The 19863-nt window shown below is 36.7% G+C and overlaps 1 long non-coding RNA gene across 1 annotated transcript in view; it reads right to left on the reverse strand.

Moving 5' to 3' along the window:
* Positions 1-18241: 18241 nt before the first annotated feature.
* The window catches only part of LOC110681094, a 51105-nt gene continuing 49483 nt past the window's right edge, over positions 18242-19863 (reverse strand). Inside the window, exon 3 of the long non-coding RNA XR_002503093.1 lies at positions 18242-18500. This is a non-coding gene — a long non-coding RNA (uncharacterized LOC110681094). The remainder of the gene's footprint in view (positions 18501-19863) is intronic.

A 19863-nucleotide genomic window follows, 5' to 3' on the forward strand; every position in this document is an offset into this window, starting at 1 on the left:
AAATATGATTTTTCAACAAACGAAGAATGTTTCGTCACTTTGAGTGTCGGCATAAAATCTTATTTATAAACTGTTTATGTTTTTTTTTTTTTCAAAACACCCCTTTCTTTTACATTTGTTTTTGTAATTAATGAAATACTTTGAATGATTCGACACTATGAGTGTAAATTTGCAAAAGTTTTACTTTATTCAACAAACTTTGAATGGTGTTTGCCCATCTAAGTGTTCTGTAAGTGGCATAAGAGTGTTTTGTGATGGTTCAACCAATCGAGTTTTTTTTGCTGTTTGTTTAGTGGCAGAATAAGCACAGTGTTCGGCAATGAAAACAAAATGTTGTTCCATACTTTAGCGAAAAACTAACAATAAAAGCTGTCAATAAAAGGAGATATATTAATATTTTTATATTATAAATGAATGAATAGCATCTCTTAATTCTTTCACCAAAATGCGCGTTTCAACTAGTTCTAAAACTTCATAGAAGACGTATTTTGGATAGAATTTGGAATAAAAATGTTAAAATATTAATTTTTCATGGACTACCCTACCCTGCATCATTGAAAACTCCATAGCAAGGGCTATAGAAGACTTACAAGGTTGGCGTCTTCGGCAAAGTTGTTCAAAGTTAAGCAAAGAACAACTTTCTAGAACAGTTCATAGCCTTAACTTGAAAAGCATAAAATTTGGCAAATACACTTCCGTATTTTGTTGAACCACTCTAATATCACTTAATTTCGAAACATAGTCCTCATTGTATGTCACACCATTTTGCCGAAGACACTTTTGTTCTAAAAAACCATCTTCATAGTCAACATATTTTTTCCTCCTAATTTTGCAGTCTGGCCCAATGTGCCATCCCAGCCTAACTTCTAGTTGATTCTTTGTGCATCTTCTGTCAATCACGGAATAGCAACCATTGATATTGACTTCTCAGCACCAATCTGGAGTTCGCCGGTTGGACTTCCGAAGCGAAGTATTGAACGAACTAACTGTCATTGCTCAGCCGCTCTGCCGGCTCGGCTTTTATCTCGACTGTTATCTGTCTATATATGGTGCATAGCTACTTGGGCACTTCCATGATTCACTTTGGCATAGAAGGTTTTTGTCGGTCGAATTGTCTGAAACTTTGCAATAAGATGCACCTTATTACGACGCACATTGTGGTCAAATATGAGCTCTGAAGCTTCCAAAAAACCCCACTGCCGAAGTTAATCAAAATTGCCAAGAATAGGATCCGGCTCCCTATTAACTAAATAAATGAAAATGAGATGAACTGGAAGTGTATCAACATGCCTGTTGTTAGCAAGCATATGATCCGACAGATCACCGAATGACCGATATAATATAAAACAGAAATATTTTCTTTTCAACGATAGTTTGAACATAGATTCATGGATGTCACGATGAGTTTATCGTGTGTTACCTTAAGCTCGTTGATAAAGCAGAGGAAATTGCACAATATGTTTGTCAGTCAAAGCTAAGCTAAGCGGGGCCTACATGCAAAGGGGTGAAAGTGACATTTTGGGTCGGTTTTGAGTTAGGTACATATGGTTGGCGTTAAGTCAGAGGGGACCAATTACAAACTGCAAGAGATATGTAACCAATTTACTTTGGATGACCAATAAAACCGATAAAAGTATGCAGTCAGAGTGAACCAAGTGCTTATTACCATAACAGCGAAAATGATCAGCGCACTAAGGAATCCAAGGAAACGAAAGGCATTTCAAGTGTTTAGTCAGATTTTTTGACATCGAATGATTCTTCTTCTCATTCACAAATAGAAATTCATTACTATTACTTAATTTGATGCATTTTATTTTGGTTTTTGACCATATACCATATTTGGACGGGTGGTCAGAAGTTGCAACTATTTCTGTGTAGACATAGTGGACCAAGCGTCAAAAAGCAATAAACTGATTGATTACACTGTTCGACAAAAAATTTTTTTGGATGGATCAGGGACGCGTTTATATGGGTCTTGAAGTGCAAGAAAAGTATAGAAAGAGGCCGTTTTCAAATGATTTGCAGCACCCCTGGATTATTTTTTGATAAAGCTTGAAAATTTGGCATTTTTAATCACAAAAAGTGAAATAAGCAAAATATCAATATCTTTTTAAATTCAATTATACAACCATTGAATTTGTCAAATCAATATTTTTTAGCACTGGATGACTTCAGGGAAACGTGCATCATTTCAGAAGAATATTGGCATCTATTTTGTATATGAATTTGGAATGTTAACGATCATTAAGCAAGTACGTGAGGATATGCACCATATAAATACTACTTTTTTTCTATTTCACACATCTGGTTCATTATATAATAATTATGATAGGTTCAAGAAGAAGCTTGATTAGGATTTTGTTTTTTTTTTGCTCCATTAGATAAAGCAATGAGCAATGCAATCCAGTAACATTTGATTTCAACAAGGATACGACGACTACGGAAAATTTATGTGTCTGTTATATTTATATGGGTTGGTTGGTCTAATAAACTCTTAGCAGTAATACAAAATTAGGTTAGACACTGACATGTAAGTGGTCTTACATGAGCTAGTCGGTTTATCAGGAACCGATGGCACTTCAAGACCCATATAAACGCGTCCCTGATCCATCCAAAAATATTTTTTGTCGAACAGTGTTATTGCATTTTTTGAGACGATTTCAGAGTACTTTTTGAAGTTTTTGATAGTTCTATGGTGTATGTATGGAATGTCCTAGAACCCGCTTATTTGACCAGTAAATTTTGGCCGGAATTCAAAATTTTGACTTTGTCCACTCTGACTGAACGCATATTTGCGTATTTCTGGTCTTCAATGCCCCGACTCTGCAAAACCTTAATTTTCAAGCTATCGTAATGCTACTGATTTCGGGATTGAAGAATTTAATATGCATCCAGTTTGACCATGCAAGTATTAAATGATTGTTATTTTCCTAGAAATTGTTCAGTAAGAGTGAACCAAATCACGGCGTGTCTAGCAGAACAATATTATCACAAAAAATAGGCATCGCTAAATCTTTCACCATTTGAAAATATAAGTTTTTAGCTTTCATTTAACGTGTTCCCCAAAAAAATCCACCGAGGGATCCCAAACATTTTTTTTCCTTAAAATACACTATTTTCAAATGTAATCATGTGTAACCGGCCAAAACTTTACTTTTTCGGACTTCTTTTGAAACGCGGATATTAAAAGTTTTCCGATGTTTATTCGTTCGTGGCTTTTTACAAACTGATGCGGTTTTCCTCTATCGTGTGTTCTCGAACTCTCACCAGTGTTGCCACAATTTTTCCAACTCTCATCTGTGTTTTCGGCTGAAAAAATCTTTTTTATCTTAAGTCAACCTTCAAAAATCTTAGTAAAAATCTGTGTCGCATAAAATCAAAAATTTTATTTATTTTTTGATCAAAAAATAAATTTACGAACGTATTATGGCTGTTCTTGGCATGTCAAAGATTTTTAATTTGAACTGATTGTTCAAAAAGTAAGTTATAGATGTATAATTTGATTTTTAAAATTTGAAATTCTTAAGGTTTTGAGAAAAACTAAACAGAGGAATGGCATTTTTGATTTGTAGTTTCCAAAACCATGTCCTAAACCCGTGAAATATCTTAAAATCTTTTTCATCTAAAAAATCTGTGATCTGTGATCACAGATATCTGTAGGCAAGAACAGGAAAAAATCTGTGTAATTAGAGATAAATCTGTGTATGTGGCATCACTGACTCTCACTCGTCTCAATCAATTCCCCACTCATACATATGCCTCTTTAGTACAGTACCTCACGCACTCATACACTCATACGAACACATAGTGTCATTCAGGATATACACTGAAAAATTATACCAGGACAGTGTGGCCAATCTACATATCACTACACATGGTAACATGCAGTTTTTTTTCTCTCAAGCTCAATAGTAGCCTAAATTTTAAATGAAAGTTGATAGAACAAAGAGATATAAGGTTACATGTTGTAATAGACAAAACTGTCCTAGTACACAGTCAGTCGATTTCGGCTAATTTTCATTCTTTCACCAAGATCCGCACAACTTAGTGGTCAGCAAATGAATTTCAACTGATATGTCAGAAAAAATTAAGTTTATTTGAAGCAGTACCTTTGGGTGCCGCTGACAACAAACGTCACTTTTGATGTCAGCAAACGACCTTCAACCAAGATTTGCACAGCTGAGATCGGCATTTTGATTTAATCGTGAATTTGATTCTAGTGAATAACTATTTCTTTTCACCGTTAAAAATTTCTTCTTCTTCTGTTTGAAATTACACCCCTATTGGGACAAAGCCAGCTTTTTAGTTCTTCGGATACTTAACTGAGAATTTGCTTCGCCAATCGTTCATAATTGTATTTGTATATTGTACGCGGGAAGAAACTGTGGTAAAACTTACTATTTTAGGTGACTACGCCTATTCTTAAAATTACCATGGAATTTCAGAGAAAATAACTATGTTCGTAGTACATCCCACCCGCCTTTCTGATACATTTGACATAAATCTTTTTCCTCAATCTGATTTCGACTACAGACATGATAAAATAATGCGCATTTGTGGTCTGCTGAGAATTGTGAGCGCTTAAGTTAATCTCCGGCAATTTTTTTGCGTGTATGTCAGAAAAAAATGTTAGTGAAAAAATAAGTGAGAGGAGATGAATCCTTCAATCTGTTGAAAAATGTTTTTTTGTTGTATACGAAGGTATCTTTTCGAGATATTGAAACTCTTAGAAGAAAGTTTTAATAATCTACTACACTCTGCGGGGCAAGTGAGACACATGAAATTTAACTTGTTAATCTACCTCATAATACTTACTGATGCCAAAAATCACATAATTAACCTTTTTAGGCTGCTTACGTGTTTTAACTATTGCAGCAATAGTCCACAGTACCAATAAGTGTCCAACAGTCGAACTTCCAACATATCTAATCGAATAAGTGTCGTATGGCACAAAAAATTCTTAAAATCACAGAGGGCAGTTTTGTTTTTTTGACATATGAAACCTAATATATATTTATTTCATGAACTTTTATTTGGAATTGAAGCTTCCATCGAGCTAAAGACCAATGAAACTGACTTTCACAATAATTACATTTAAAAATAATGTACTCCAAAGAACAAAAAATTAAAATTGAATCAAATTTTCGAGATCTCTTGGTGGATTTTTTTGGGGACACGTCAAATAAAAGCTATGAACCTATATTTTCGAATGGTGAAAGATTTAGCGATGCCTATTTTTTGTGATAAACCTTTCCCACATACATGCCGTGCGTCATAGAACGTTCCATACAAAATGATAGTTCCGTTCACAGACGTTTTTTGTTACGTTACCTGTAAATATCTTGAGCCCTTTATACACACAACAAGGTCGGAACACATTAGGATCAGAACTATATTAGACTTTTTAAAATCCGATTGCCCGTTCTCAAACCATTTCGTGACATACAAATACCATTCCATTTTTATGTATATAGAAGATAGCAGTGAATCAAATTGTCATCGAAGGAGACGAAAAACAAACAACAAAGCAAGCTCGCTCATAACCGGTTTATCCATACTGCTGCGGATTGGGATATAATCAAAAGCAAAATTGTCATGACAATCTCAGGGCACAACAATGTTGCAACCTTTTCAACTTGCGATTAATCAGTTATTTTGAACACAAAACCAAATTTGTTGTATGCATGCTGTTCGATAATGTGCCAATGTTTACCAACACAGAGAAAGTTCTCGAAAGTTGCCCAGAAAATCGCTGCGCACGTGGTGATCGATCATTGTCATATTCTGTTCAAGTGGTGATAAACTGATGTCGCGGAACAAAATTGTTGCAACAAGAATAGGAGATGGCAATGTCTTTGTTGCTGCGTGTTGGGTGACAATTTATTCACTGGAAGATAAAAGATAGATAGATAGATAGAAGATATGTTTTCATATATCATGGTGGTTATGAAAATGATATCAAAGACTAACTGTATTGTAAGAAGAGCAGTCAATTATGACTTAATAGGCAAATATCCCAGCACTACCAGAACAAACGAGCTGAATTGGATTTGTTGGGTTACATCTTTCAAAATCGGATGAAACAATGCTCGCCTATTAACGCTACGCTGAGATGATGACTGCAGCGTAGACTATCCATATTCAAACGCCAACTTGGAATTTAATCCAACGCTCTCCAGTGTATTATTTGTCCATTTGCGCGTGTTTAATCCACTCGCTCTCGTGCTAGAATGACGATAAATTTTGGAACAAATATATAGGTACGGAGAATCTTTTTCTCCCCATGTTTGCCCGGAGCACCTGAAGCACATTTTCGTCCGAAAATGCTTTTCATTCGCGCTTGGGTAAGGGGGAAACTCAGATGATGGCAAATTTATGAAATTTTCTCAATGTACTTTCCGCTCTCGGTGCTATTTGAACAAGCAATATTGAACATTGCAAACTTTCAACTCGAATGGGTTCGCTCATAAATTCAACTGCCACCATTAATTCGCGCGAACGAACGGTATGTGTCTGTGTATCAGGGGTGTAGGGTGTTTCAAATCACAAAAAGTTGGGTTAGTATCCGAATTCACAACTTCCTTCCAGAAAAGTGGAGTTTTAAACTGTCACTAAACGTGGCTAGAATGGAAGAGAGAACGTATCTCCGGATTGCATTCTTTCTTTCAAGGGATAACGTTGATAATTGCATCAAAATGAGCTATCAGTTCGATGCTCTAGACAAATTTTCCGAACACCAAATCGTAACAATCTCTAGCCCAGACTCTTTGATTCAAGTGAGGAAGCAAAGAGTCCCACCTATCGTGATCAGCTGTTCCGAATTTGTGGGATTTATGCAGGAGATCTTGAACTCCATTAGGGGAATCAAGGTTTCTTTCCGAATCGCAAAGAAAGGAGACTGTCGCGTATTGCCGGAAACTCTTAAAGATCACGAGCATCTTCTCAAACATCTAGAAGAGAAGAAGCACAATTTTTTTACTTCTGAAGACAAAACTGAACGTTTGTTCAAAGTTGTCTTGAAAAGTCTCTCAAGTGACTATAAGTCACTTGAAGAGATCAAAAATAGCATAAATGATTTACTTGAATTTTCCCTAGTCCAAGTAATCATTATGAAAAAGAGAACCCAATCTGGCATTCTTCCGAAAGGGCTTTCTCGTGAATATTATTTAGTTCACTTTAAAAAGTGATCTAAATGATATTCAAGCTTAAGAAAAAGCAAAACTTATGTTCGATGTCCGATTGACATGGGAACATTTACAGAAACCTGGAGGAAATTTCCAGAACCTCACTCAGTGCCTTTGGTGCCAAAAGTGGGGTCATGGTACAAAACATTACCGCATGGATGCTAAATGCATGATTTGCGGAGGTTCTTCTCAAGCTAAGGACGTCTGTCCAGTGAAGGAAGATACCGATAATTTCATATGCGCAAATTGCGGGGGCAATCATAAGTCAAATGTTTTGGCTTGCCCTTCGCGTAGGCGAGTCATCGAGGCTACAGTTCCGAACAATGCACATTTTTCAGTTAACGATCGTTTGACTAAGAGTTATACCCATCAGGAAGATTATAATCATGCTCATTCACAATTATAATCATGCCGTCGGGTAGCCGTTCGAATCTTTTAATTTCGAAGGAAAATCCTTTGCCGGTAATTTGAACTCCTCCTCTTTTCATACTACGAGTACTAGTTCTTATTGTTTCAAATCAAATGAAAAAAAAAACCATGCCGCTACAGGAAACTTCTACTCCGCCTCTTCGTCTACCGAAAATTCTAACAGAAAATCATCAGACAATGTATCCACTTCAAGTCATATGTCTCTCTCTGATTTTATTTTTCTAACTGAACAACTGTATCTAATGATTGATGCAATGTTCAAAGCCACCATTATGACTGAAGCAGTCCAAGTAGATGTAAAATTTACAAATCAAATTATTATTGGATTACGTTTTTCTAATGGATCCAAACAATAATTTAAATATTTTTAATTGGAATGCTCGTTTTTTGAATAATGAAGAGGACGAGCTGTTAAGGTTTTATATACTTGTATACATTCATAGCTGCCTATTTGCCTTTCCAATACACTAGACATCAAGTTAATTTGCTCCAAATTGACTCGCAATAAGTCAAAATTGTTTGTCATTGGTGACTTTAATGCCAAACATCGGTCATGGAACAATTCACAAAGTAATTCCAACGACAGAATTTTATTTGATGAGTGCTGTTCAGGATATTTCTCAATCCAATACCCTGATGGCCCTACATGTTTTCCTCTTCTAGAAATCCATCTACATTTGATTTGGTCTTAACCGACTCTAGTCATCTCTGTAGCCAATTAGTTTCTCATGCTGATTTTGATTCTGATCATGTCCCTGTTACGTTTCAAATATCCCATGAAGTGATTCTCAATCCTATCAGCTTCACTTTCAATTATTTTCGACCCGAATGGAATACATACGAAACAAATATTGACTCTAATCTCGATGTTAACATTTCTTTACAAACCAATAGAAAATCAAGTTACTCAGGACTTCGAAAATATTCTCAATCAAGAAAACGTTTTCGAAATTTCCTGGGAGACTGATTTGGAAGAAGTTAGAACTATTATTAAAAAAAATCAAAAGTATAAAAGCTCCTGGCGATGATGGAATTTTCTACATCCTCATCAAGAAACTTTCAGAAAGTAACTTATCATTTTTAGTTGATATATTAAACAAATGTTTTCAATTAGCATATTTTCCTAACAAATGGAAAAATGCTAAGGTTGTTCCAATTTTAAAACCAGACAAAAATCCTGCAGAAGCTTCTAGCTATCGTACAATCAGTTAGCTTTCTTCCATCAGTAAACTTTTTGAAAACATCATTTTGAACAAAATGATGACCCACATCAATGGAAAATCAATTTTTGACAATGAACAGTTTGGATCCCGCCATGGACATTCGACCACTTATCAACTTTTACGTGTAACAAACTTGATCCGTTCCAACACAGCTATTCCACTGGTCTTGCTCTTCTAGACATAGAAAAAGCATTCGACAGTGTTTGGCATGAAGGTTTGATCGTAAAATTAAAAAACTTTAATTTTCCAACATACATTGTTAGAATAATTTAAAGTTATCTGTCAAATCGTACACTTCAGGTTAATTATCAGAACTCCAGATCTGAAAGACTTCCTGTAAGAGCTGGTGTTCCTCAAGGCAGCATTTTGGGACCAATATTATACAATATTTTCACATCTGATTTTCCTGGGTTACCTCAGGGATGTCAAAAATCTTTGTTTGCGGATGACACAAGCCTCTCCGCCAAAGGACGAAGTCTGCGTGTCATCTGTAGTAGATTGCAAAAAAATTGGGATATTTTTTCTTCATACTTGCAAAAATGGAAGATTTCTCCTAATGCTTCCAAAACTCAACTAATAATATTCCCACATAAACCAAAAGCTCTTTGTTTCAAACCTTCAAGTAGACATGTTGTCACGATGAGAGGGATTCCAATAAATTGGTCAGATGAAGTTAAGTATCTAGGGCTCATGCTAGATAAGAATTTAACTTTCAAAAATCACATTGAGGGAGATGAATTTGAACCACCCTATAGTGTTTCACAATGCACTACCGATCTGGATCATCTGACGGACGATAGAAGCTTCCATACATAAACATTCCGTCCTGCATCGACCCTCCACTCAACAGTTACGTCCCGCCATTCCATGTGGAAGATAAACGGTTCATCACTGACCTCGACCTATATTTTAATCCCGGCATTTTCCCAACGCTTCCGCCTTACTGAGTTCGTGTGATGCTCGTTAGACCTACACCAACCCGGTCCGGTATTATCCATCTTCGTAGAATTATTGTGCCGACAGCCCGAGCAAAACGATAATACGCTGAGTAATACGATAACAAGTATTTAAAACCTTAATTTGTTATTACTTTAGTTGAATAAGAAGGTAACTTGAACCTGATAAGAATAACTCGTACTTATAATATCTTGAAAACATTCAATTGTGCTATCATTTGACACAGGTTGATAACAAACTGTTATATATTCAATTTTTACAAATGATAACTCATTCTGTCATCAATTAGTTAAAAGATGGAATATATGTAGATCACTAACTTTTAACGCCATTATCCGTTGATGACATTCTTGATCTGACAGCTCATTTTGATTACAAGTATGTTATTCAACTTTGCTCGGGATTCCTCTCAACGTGGCCCCGTCCGTCCATCACGCAAGTGGGGCAAATGGTCATGGCCGGCAGTAGGTAGCAGGAATTGGAGACGATAGAAGCGTTCTACTCTTTCGGATTACGAAAAACGCGCTGGCATCGGTTCCAAGAGCAAATATTTGCCAACAATATGTGACATACGTTGCCCACCCTCGGCTGTGCCAAAAAAGGAAGGGGGCGGGGGAAGTTGGCTGTCATTCGAGTGAAGAATCTGCAACATCTCCTTTTCCGGGTTCGATTTAGGTTAAAGTTACCCCACGGATACGAGCATCATGTTGAGTGGGATGTGAAAATAGGTATCTGTATATCTCACTTTACGTCTCACTCTACTGTAGTGTGACTTTCAGTTGGAAGCTATTAGGTCAATATTTCATGACTGTCCCACATTGTATTTCTTTGCACGAAAATGGTTACATTCAATAGAAAGAAGATATTTCCTCATAAGGATGTTAGGGTATTTGGAAAGGCCTGGTTTTGCACCACAATCTGTTTAAGTTTCGAAGAATAATTCCGCTAACACAAACTTCTTTTCATGACAACAATGTAGATGCACATGCTCAAAAAAGAGCTCTGGAAAACGTGAACTGCCAAAAATACATCATGAACTACCATAATGTTTACGCATAAACATGATCTTGTTCACGGTGTATTTTTGCTTGTTGACGAGTTCACGTCTGCTGTTCACGGATACGAGGATTTTTTTCTGTGCAGAGGATTTCTTGGTCTCTAGTAATATTACGCGTTGCAAGAAAAATTTTGATTCCTGGAAAATTGAAACCCTCAGGCTGCTAAATTTTCCAGGGTAAACATCAAAGTTAGCCTTGCTCGTCGTTGGGTGTGATTGTTTTGATTGGCGTGACAATCAGGAACAAATTTAAAGATCATCTCTACGACAGTGGTTAAATCACAAAATTTTGTATGACATGAAGTACGAACACATGAAGCATTATTACAAGTACCTACACGTCCAATCGCCGAACAAAAATATATTAAATTAATCACGAACATCTAAGTTCTGAGTACTCCGCTGTGGGGTGCAATTCTGCTAGTATAAATTTGTCTACGCTAGTCTTTAATGTTTTTAATTGAATACGCAATCGAACCACGCAGATAGAAATGGGATTTGAACCTATTTGTTCGATAAGTAAAAATGTGAGCCAAAATTTGATTCCGTATTTGTGTTTAACGCACTTTAACAGGAACGCTTAACATGATGCCTTCATGCCTTCCCTTATCAATCCTATATACTGTCTTCGTCTTCGCGATTACAATTAGCATCCCCATGGAGGGATACATGTCTAGGAGCATTGTAATCAATTAGAAAGGTCAATTTTCAAGTTTTCTCCTAGGACATGAAAAGTAAACCAACGTTGTGAAAAGTAGTGATTGATTGATGTTTTTTTATTTCAATCAGCTTTCAACGCACACTATGTGCTTTTTGTTCTGTGCGGAGATAGCCCACTGCGCGTTATTTCCGCGAGCTTATCCAAATTTTTAAATTTCCCCGCAATAATGGTTGTCCAATTAACATTTCTTCTCTTCCAAATAAACAGTACCGTTGTTGACTAATTAGGTTTTTCATATTTTTGAGTTAAAGAATCTCATGGTAGGCCTCACTCACAGAACCAGAAAAATAGGTTTTGTTTTCAGAAGCTAGGACAAGTTAAGTAAGGATGCTTTTCCTACGCGCACATATTTGTAATGAGTCACATATTTGAAATGAGTAATTAATCACACTGATTGCATACGGTAATAAACTTGAAAACCTTAAAAACCAATTACCTCGCTGTCACTTCGTTAAGCGGAAAGCTATAAAATGACACTTGGGGAAGGTACACAAATTATGTCACGCTAAATTTCAACTTTTTTGACCCCCACCCCCCTTTGTCACGTTTTTTTGTATGAGTCCTCCGAAATTTTTGTATGGCTTGTCACGCTTGGCTTGACCACCTCCCCCCCCCCTTGGAGCGTGACGTAATTTGTGCATGACCCCTTGCACATGTTCCCGTAACCAGTGAATCAAATTGTCATCAAAGAAGACGAACAACAAAAAACAAAGCAAGCTCGCTCATAACCGTTTATCCCAACTTCTGCGGGTTGGGATACAATCAAAAGCAAAATTGTCATGACAATCACAGGACGCAACATTGTTGCAACCTTTTCAACTTGCGATTAATCAGTTATTTTAAACCCAAATATGCTTTATTAATGCTGTTCGATAATGTTCCAATGTTTACCAACACAGAGAAAGTTCTCGAAAATTGCAATGCAAAGCCCAGAAAATCGCAGCGCACGAGGTGATCGATCATTGTCATATTCTGTTCAAGTGGTGATAAACTGATGTTGCTAAATAAAATTGTTGCAACAAGAATAGGAGATGATAATGTCTTTGTTGCTGGGTGTTGGGTGACAATTGATTCTCTGCCCGTGACACATGTGCCTCACCAGCAAATAGGGAAACATGAGGACCGGATAGCCGTAGCAGCGGTAAATGCGCAGCTGTTCAGCAAGACCAAGCTGAGGACCATGGGTGCAAATCCCATTATGCCGACAGCGTTTTTCTGAAATCATTAAAAAAAAACACTTGGTTCACTGTTATTTAATGCCACCATTTGCAGCCTCTGAGTTTTTAAGAAACAGTGATATGCGCTTCGGAATGTCTCTTCTGTCTACAAGCAAAGTCCAATAAGAGTGACTACTTGACAAGCAACACAACAAAACACCCAGGTAATAAAGCAGGCATCCAGGGCAAAATGTTTTTTGTGACTATACGAAAATGGAAATGCTTCAGAGAAAATGAAAAACTGCTCCATTAGCAATTTAACATTAAAATTTAAATCTATATTCCATAAATAAACGAAGTTACTCCATAAATTACATCAGCGACAAAACCTCAAATTTCACTAAATAATTTCAAAATGCACCATCAATATCAAAGTACGCTTTACAGAAAACACTTAATGTACAAACTATGAAAAGTGCTCCATCATTAAAACCTTTTATCCATAAATTTTATCAAATTATACCATACACATAGGAAATTCTCCGTAATAATACAAATTTTGGCTGAGCTTAGACTGACTACACATATCAATGGTTGCTATTCCGTGATTGACCAAAGTCATCCTTACTGACAAAGAATCAACTAGAAGTTTGGCTGGGATTGACCATAATCTTCTTCAGTGTGCATAATTCAGTGGCTCTATTTATACAGGGTCAATAACAGCGCTGGCCACGTCGTTGCAGTCAGGTTGGAATGAAGGAAGGAATGTTAGTGTGTAACCTTTGCTATTTGGAGGCCGTGTTTGCCTCTGCATTTCCACAAAGGTTACTGGGAGTAACTTCCAAGTAGAAGAAAATAATTCAAAGTTTGTCGAACAAATAGCTAAACGCAACATTCATACAGCTGAACGAAAGTATGTGTTATTATATTTTACTCATATAAAAAGAAAAATAAACTCGATTGCTGAACCATCATATAAAACTCTTATGCCGATAGTGACGAACCACGCAAAGTTCGTTGATTAAAGTTAACCTTCTGCAAGTCTACACTTATAGAGTCGAACCATTCAAAGCATTATTTTAATTACAAAAACAAAGTTAAAAAGAAAGGGGTTTTCTGAAAAATAAAATGTATGTGAAACATGAATAATTTATAAATAAGAGTATGCCGACACCCACAGTGACGAACCGTTAAGAGTTTTTTGAAAAATCATATTTTCGTCCGACCGTTGTAAGAATTAATAGTGCAGTCATACACATTTAACCCAGACAACGAGAATATACATATAGCGAAATCACATTTTGTGATATGCAATGCGTTATGCGTACAAAAGTGGAGGCGATATATGCGCATAATTTATATGATGGAAATTGGCATATAATACGACTGTACAGATTTTATTACGAATTAATCTGTAACCTTATACGACTTAGTTTATGACAACAAAATTGATTTGACAGCTGATACGGATTGATTAGACTTCCTTTGTATGTTTATACGGAATGAAACAAAATGCACTGAAAAACTCAGAAAATAACGTTCTATGCGAGGAAATTCATCATCAAAACAATTTCATTCACCATGTTGTGCGGTTGTGATGAAATTCGCAAAAGTAAACGACTTTTTACGTAGGGCCGATGTTCCCTTAGTAAACACTCCCCTATAGTTGCACTAGTGGCTTTTAACGGCCGTTTTGCTATATATCTTTGCGGAATATTTTTTGAAAGCTTTTGATCCATACTTTAAATGAAAAATATGAAAGTTTTGTAAAAATACGGTTTTGATTTGTATTTTGCCTACGCCACGTGGCACAAGCGAGTATAAATACAAAAATATGAGTTTTCTTAGTTCTCCTATTTTCCTATAAAACCAAGATAAAAAGCTTTCAGATGATGTAAAAATAATGCCGCTGCCTTTATTTCTCGGTTTTATACGAATATTTGTTTTCAGCTATGCGGCTATTTGTACATCGACCTTAAATTGTTATGTGACTGCTGGTTGTCTGGGCAGATTTGAAATAAAATCATGAAACGAGCTCACCAAATAATCCTTCATCTTTGACTGAGCAACTACAATCCACTTTCCACTTCACTTACAGCATACAGACTCCGCTCGGAAACAAACAAAGCGCAAACCAAGAAAAAAAGTAAGAGGTTGTTTCCGAGATACGACCGCTAAAGTAACGTTGGATAACTTTAGCTTCTTCTATTTCCTGGCTTGAGACCGTCACGAACTTATGAAAGATTTCTAAGAGAGCAGCACCAATTTTCGACCCAACACTAATTTTCGACCGACCGATTTTCGATACGGTTTTGGCCTACTTTGTATGAAAATCCGAAAATTGGCACAGAATTCTTCTAGGTCAAAAATAAGTGCTCTTCTAATCAATTTTCACACTATTTGTTGCATGCCAATCCTGACCTATTATGAACATTTTGTGTTATTATTTGGTTGGTTCAATTAACACTTCAACCGGTCGATGGAAGAAGAAGCATGAGCGGTAACTTTTGCTCAACAAACAAATCTCGCGTTCAGTATCATAAGGGCGTAACTGCAGTGATCGATTTCTCTTCATCGATTTTCTCTTTAGCTAATTACTTGGTTGGGCGACTGTTTTCGACTGCTATGTTTGACTGAGTTTAAAGTATTCATCGTCATTCATTGTACTGAACGATAAAATGTTTCGAAAATCGATTGAATTTCACGTAATAAAGCAAAGAGAAAATCGACGAAGAGAAATCGATCACTGCAGATACGCCTGTATGATACTTAACGCGAGAAATATTTCGCTTGAAGGTCCACGCATGATCCACTAAGATTGATTGCTTAAGTGGGTTCCGAAGCCTTTCGATACTCGTTGTATCCGTGGCGAACGCGCTTAAATTGCATTGAAGCACAATTTCAAACAACTGCCCTTTTCAGGGCCACAATTGATTAAATAATTCATTTAGTTACCAATTATAGTTTCGGATGATCCCAGATAGCCGTAGCGGTAAACGCGCAGCTATTCAGCAAGACCATGCTGAGGGTCGTGGGTTCGAATCCCGCTGGTCGAGGATCTTTTCGTAAAGGAAATTTTCTCGATTCCCAGGGCATAGAGTATCTTCGTACCTGCCACACGATATATACATGCAAAAATGGTCAATCGGCAAAGAAAGCTCTCAGTTAATAACTGTGGAAGTGCTCATAAGAACACTAATCTGAGAAGCAGGCTCTGTCCCAGTGGGGACGTAACGCCAGAAAGAAGAAGAAGATGATTAGTTTTCAACGGAGATAAATGGCAAACAAAGTTTAACATAGGTTCCCGTCGTTTGGGTCGGGCGCGGTAGCATTTTCGCAGTCTTTTCTGTGTGCGTATTTCCATTCGATCGACAATGTCTTACCAAATCGAAACGTCAAGAAAGCTGTTGCTGATTAGTTTTAGCTCTGTGTTCGACGAGTTGATACTGATCGCGACAACGGCATTATGCGATCATCTCTAAATGCGAAACAAACCGGGAGGAATTCTTCATTCATTGCCGTTTGCAATTTATCCGACTCATGCACACACTATCAACGATTACCCCACGCGCGCACAATGGGAAATTTATTTCCCATTTATGGTTGCGTGCAAATGACTGACCAAAATCTGAATCAATCACATCCAATCATCAGTAATGTCGCTCTTCACAGTGGAAAATTCTCACAACTCTTTTACAATGAAATTGTCGTCCTGAAAAGGACGGTTGGTGGTAGTCACCGTCGATCAAACTGGGTTTTCATTCCATTGTTAGACAGAAACACACCAAAAGATCACCGAATACGATTAAATTAAAATGCGGTCGGTAATTTTGTGCTTTCTTGTCCATCCTTGTATTCGATGGTTTGCTCACTCCTCCCAATAATTATTATCAAGGTTTGTGGACGCTTTCTCCACGAATTCGATGGGCTAGCTGGATGCCAAGGGCCATGATGAGCGATTACACGAAACCCGCAGCTTTTAGCTTGGGAATAAACAGCAGCAGCGACGAACGTGTAAAATATATTCCGATATGAGTCCTTCTCCGGTTGCTGGTCAAAGATTGACTGATGCGCGCGTGAAGTCGATTTTGGTTGGCTTCGACTGAACACGAGATAATAAAGAGAAGTAAGAAGAAGACCGAAAGGGGCGTTTCCCTTTAAATGACGAAAGAGGCTAAGATATCGCGCAATGGTGTCTGTGTCAGGAATACACAAGAAAAATGTGCTTTTCTATGAAAAATCAGACATGCTTCGATATTTCCCAATTTTTTAATAGTTTAGTCATGAGAATCAATAGTTTTCATTGTTGGAGTAGATTCGTAGAAAGATTTCCAATCGATTGGTGCAAGAATCTTGAAAATCTATCCGGGCGTTAGTAAGTTATTAACAGTCAAAATCAAACCACTTTTCGTGACGCGAGCGATTTTTCGTTTTTCGAAATTGTACCCCAGTATGTTGCCGTAAGACGTTATCCAACGTCAAAAAAACGTGACAAAGGGGGGAGGGATCGAAAAAGTTGAAATTTACAGTGACATAATTTGTGTACCATTTCCAATGTGATACAAATACATTACATTGTACCGTATTTTTAAAATAAATAAGAAGGCCTCACTCACAAAATCAGAAAAAATAGATATTTGGTTTTCAGAAGCTAAGACAAGATAATGAAGAAGAATGATATTCGTACAGTACTATACGCGCACATCACATATATTGTTTTGAAATAAGTCATAAATCACACTGATTGCACGCGACAATATACTTAAAAACTATAAAAACCAATTACCTCGCTGTCACTTCGTTATGCGGATAGCTATGAAATGACACTTGCGCATATCCCCGTGATACATGCGCCTCATCTTGAAAATCATTTACAGCCACTAACCTTTCTAGAAAAAGCCATATGCCCGTCGTACTGTCTCGTTTGCCTACTGGTAGAGTCGGTTCTACGTTATTACCCGGAATGCAATTTATCGAAATACCATTTACCGGAAAACCATTAACCGAAAATTTATGTTTCGGTAATATTAATTGGAAGTTACTTAATTGGAATATCCGTCAAAGATAACGGACAGGGTTGATTCCAATCCTTTTCCAGGCGAGAACACTCTGAAAATCATGCACGGCCCTGGGTATTATAAACCATCGGTTATATCAGTTGATCAATCAATATAACGCAGTCGTAGTAATGAAATCGTTATTTCATCTGTATCTTATCTCATTCACGAAGTTTACATTTTACAGATAGTTGAAAATTAAAGATTTGGTTTTCCGATAAATGTTCTTCTGGTAAATTTCATTCCGAATAATGGATATTCTGGGTAATGTTATAAAATCGGCAGAGCCCATGGATAGTAACTACTTGACAACCAACGCAACAGGACACAGGGGTAATAAAGCAAGCTTCCATCCATTTCCACTCACCTGAATCAATAGTTGCCATCGACGGCGGCGAGATTGGCGGCGGCAGAAGATTATCACTACATTGGTCGGCCTGTTGTTGCTCCGTTTCACTGGACTCGCCGGTCTCAGACACCTTTGATTCCTTTTTGCTACACTACGCGCTTCCAAGGAGCGCCCTCGCCACCCACACTCAGATGACCACGCAGTGCACGCTTTTCACCCCACACTCTTTCTTCTTCTGCTCACCGCACACTATCTTCTCGCGCTCTTTTCCTCTGTGAGCTTTCCACCTTTACCGAGTGCACTCTTTGAAATGGAAATTCGCACAAGTGCCACAAAGTGATTCTGCTGCTGCTGCTACCTTCTTCCCTGGTGAATGAAATTCCATCCAAAATGAATAGAGATTAGAAGAAATCGTGTCCGATAATCTTCGATTTGGATTCAATTTTACTCATGTTTCCGGTGTGACAAACAAGCGGTTTCCATAAGTACAATCCATGCAAAAAAAAACCTTATATTTTGTATAAAACCCTATTTTTAATGTTTCTTACATTTTTACCACAAAATCTTCGTAAAAACAGATGGTAAGTATAATTTTTCGTGAAGGTGACATTTTTAATAAAATAGTTTCACTAAGAGTAATTCTTGGTCGATTTTAAATATGTTGGTTCTCTGATGAAATAAATACGTTTTGATGTAAAATATGAATTTAAACGATATTTTGAACCATAACGATTTTAGTAATTAGTTCTCTGTAGTTGATTTTTATGTACATATACATCTAATCTCAGTGACTTAATATGTATAAAAAATATGAACACTTGTTGCTCTAAATTGTCGATTCGAACCAGTGCAGTGTACGTTTTCTTGAAACCATTGAAAAACACATGGTCCAATCTGTCTGAACAGCGACCAAATAGAAAAGTTAGTTATACAATTTCTATGAAAATGTGGACCACCCAAAGCATCAATAACACACAATGTGTCTAACTAATATAAACAATTTGTAAAAGACCGTTTTCGGCTAATGTCTCATTCTAAACCACAAAATGCACTTTTCCGCGTAAAACTGCTTTCTGGACCATAATGTAAAAATTTAAGCCTTATTTCAACCAATTTAACCAACTTAACTTAAAAATTGCCTTAAATGCCTATAAAATCTTTTAGTTTATTTTTGTGACTATTTCAATTATTCCTTTTTTGGGCAAAGGAATTCAAATTTGATTTGGCTGCTCATAAGAACCGTATCAAAATCAAAATCCTCTCGGGCTGTCTCATCGTTTTATTGAAAATCCTCAATAAGCATCATATTTTCGAACATGAAGAATAGGCAAAGTTTGGTACACCAGGTACACCACGATTAACATAACGATTTATTCTAAGTGTTACTTCTGTTTGTCTGTGATAATATTGAACAGAGTCGAAGTTCATTGATTAATATGCAATTAACCATGCTATTGATGTTAACCAGAAGCAGCTCTTTTGATAGTTGTTTTGATAATTGTAATGAATTTTCGTTAAAAAATGTTTTTTTGGTGTACGCTGTTTTACAAAGATAGTCCAATGAGTTTCTGGTTTCCAAAATTTTGTTTTTATCGAAGCAGAAAATAATCCAGAAAATTGATGAATCAAATTTAAGGACTGTTCATTTTATAAAGTGGACACCTGTTGCATGCATTACATCTTTTCAATTTATCAATGAAATCGCAATCGGTTGTTTGTACATCGTTTG

The sequence above is a fragment of the Aedes aegypti genome, unplaced genomic scaffold (assembly GCF_002204515.2).
Source record: "Aedes aegypti strain LVP_AGWG unplaced genomic scaffold, AaegL5.0 Primary Assembly AGWG_AaegL5_hic_scaff_407_PBJ_arrow, whole genome shotgun sequence".
In the NCBI taxonomy this organism is placed as follows: Eukaryota; Metazoa; Arthropoda; class Insecta; order Diptera; family Culicidae; genus Aedes; species Aedes aegypti.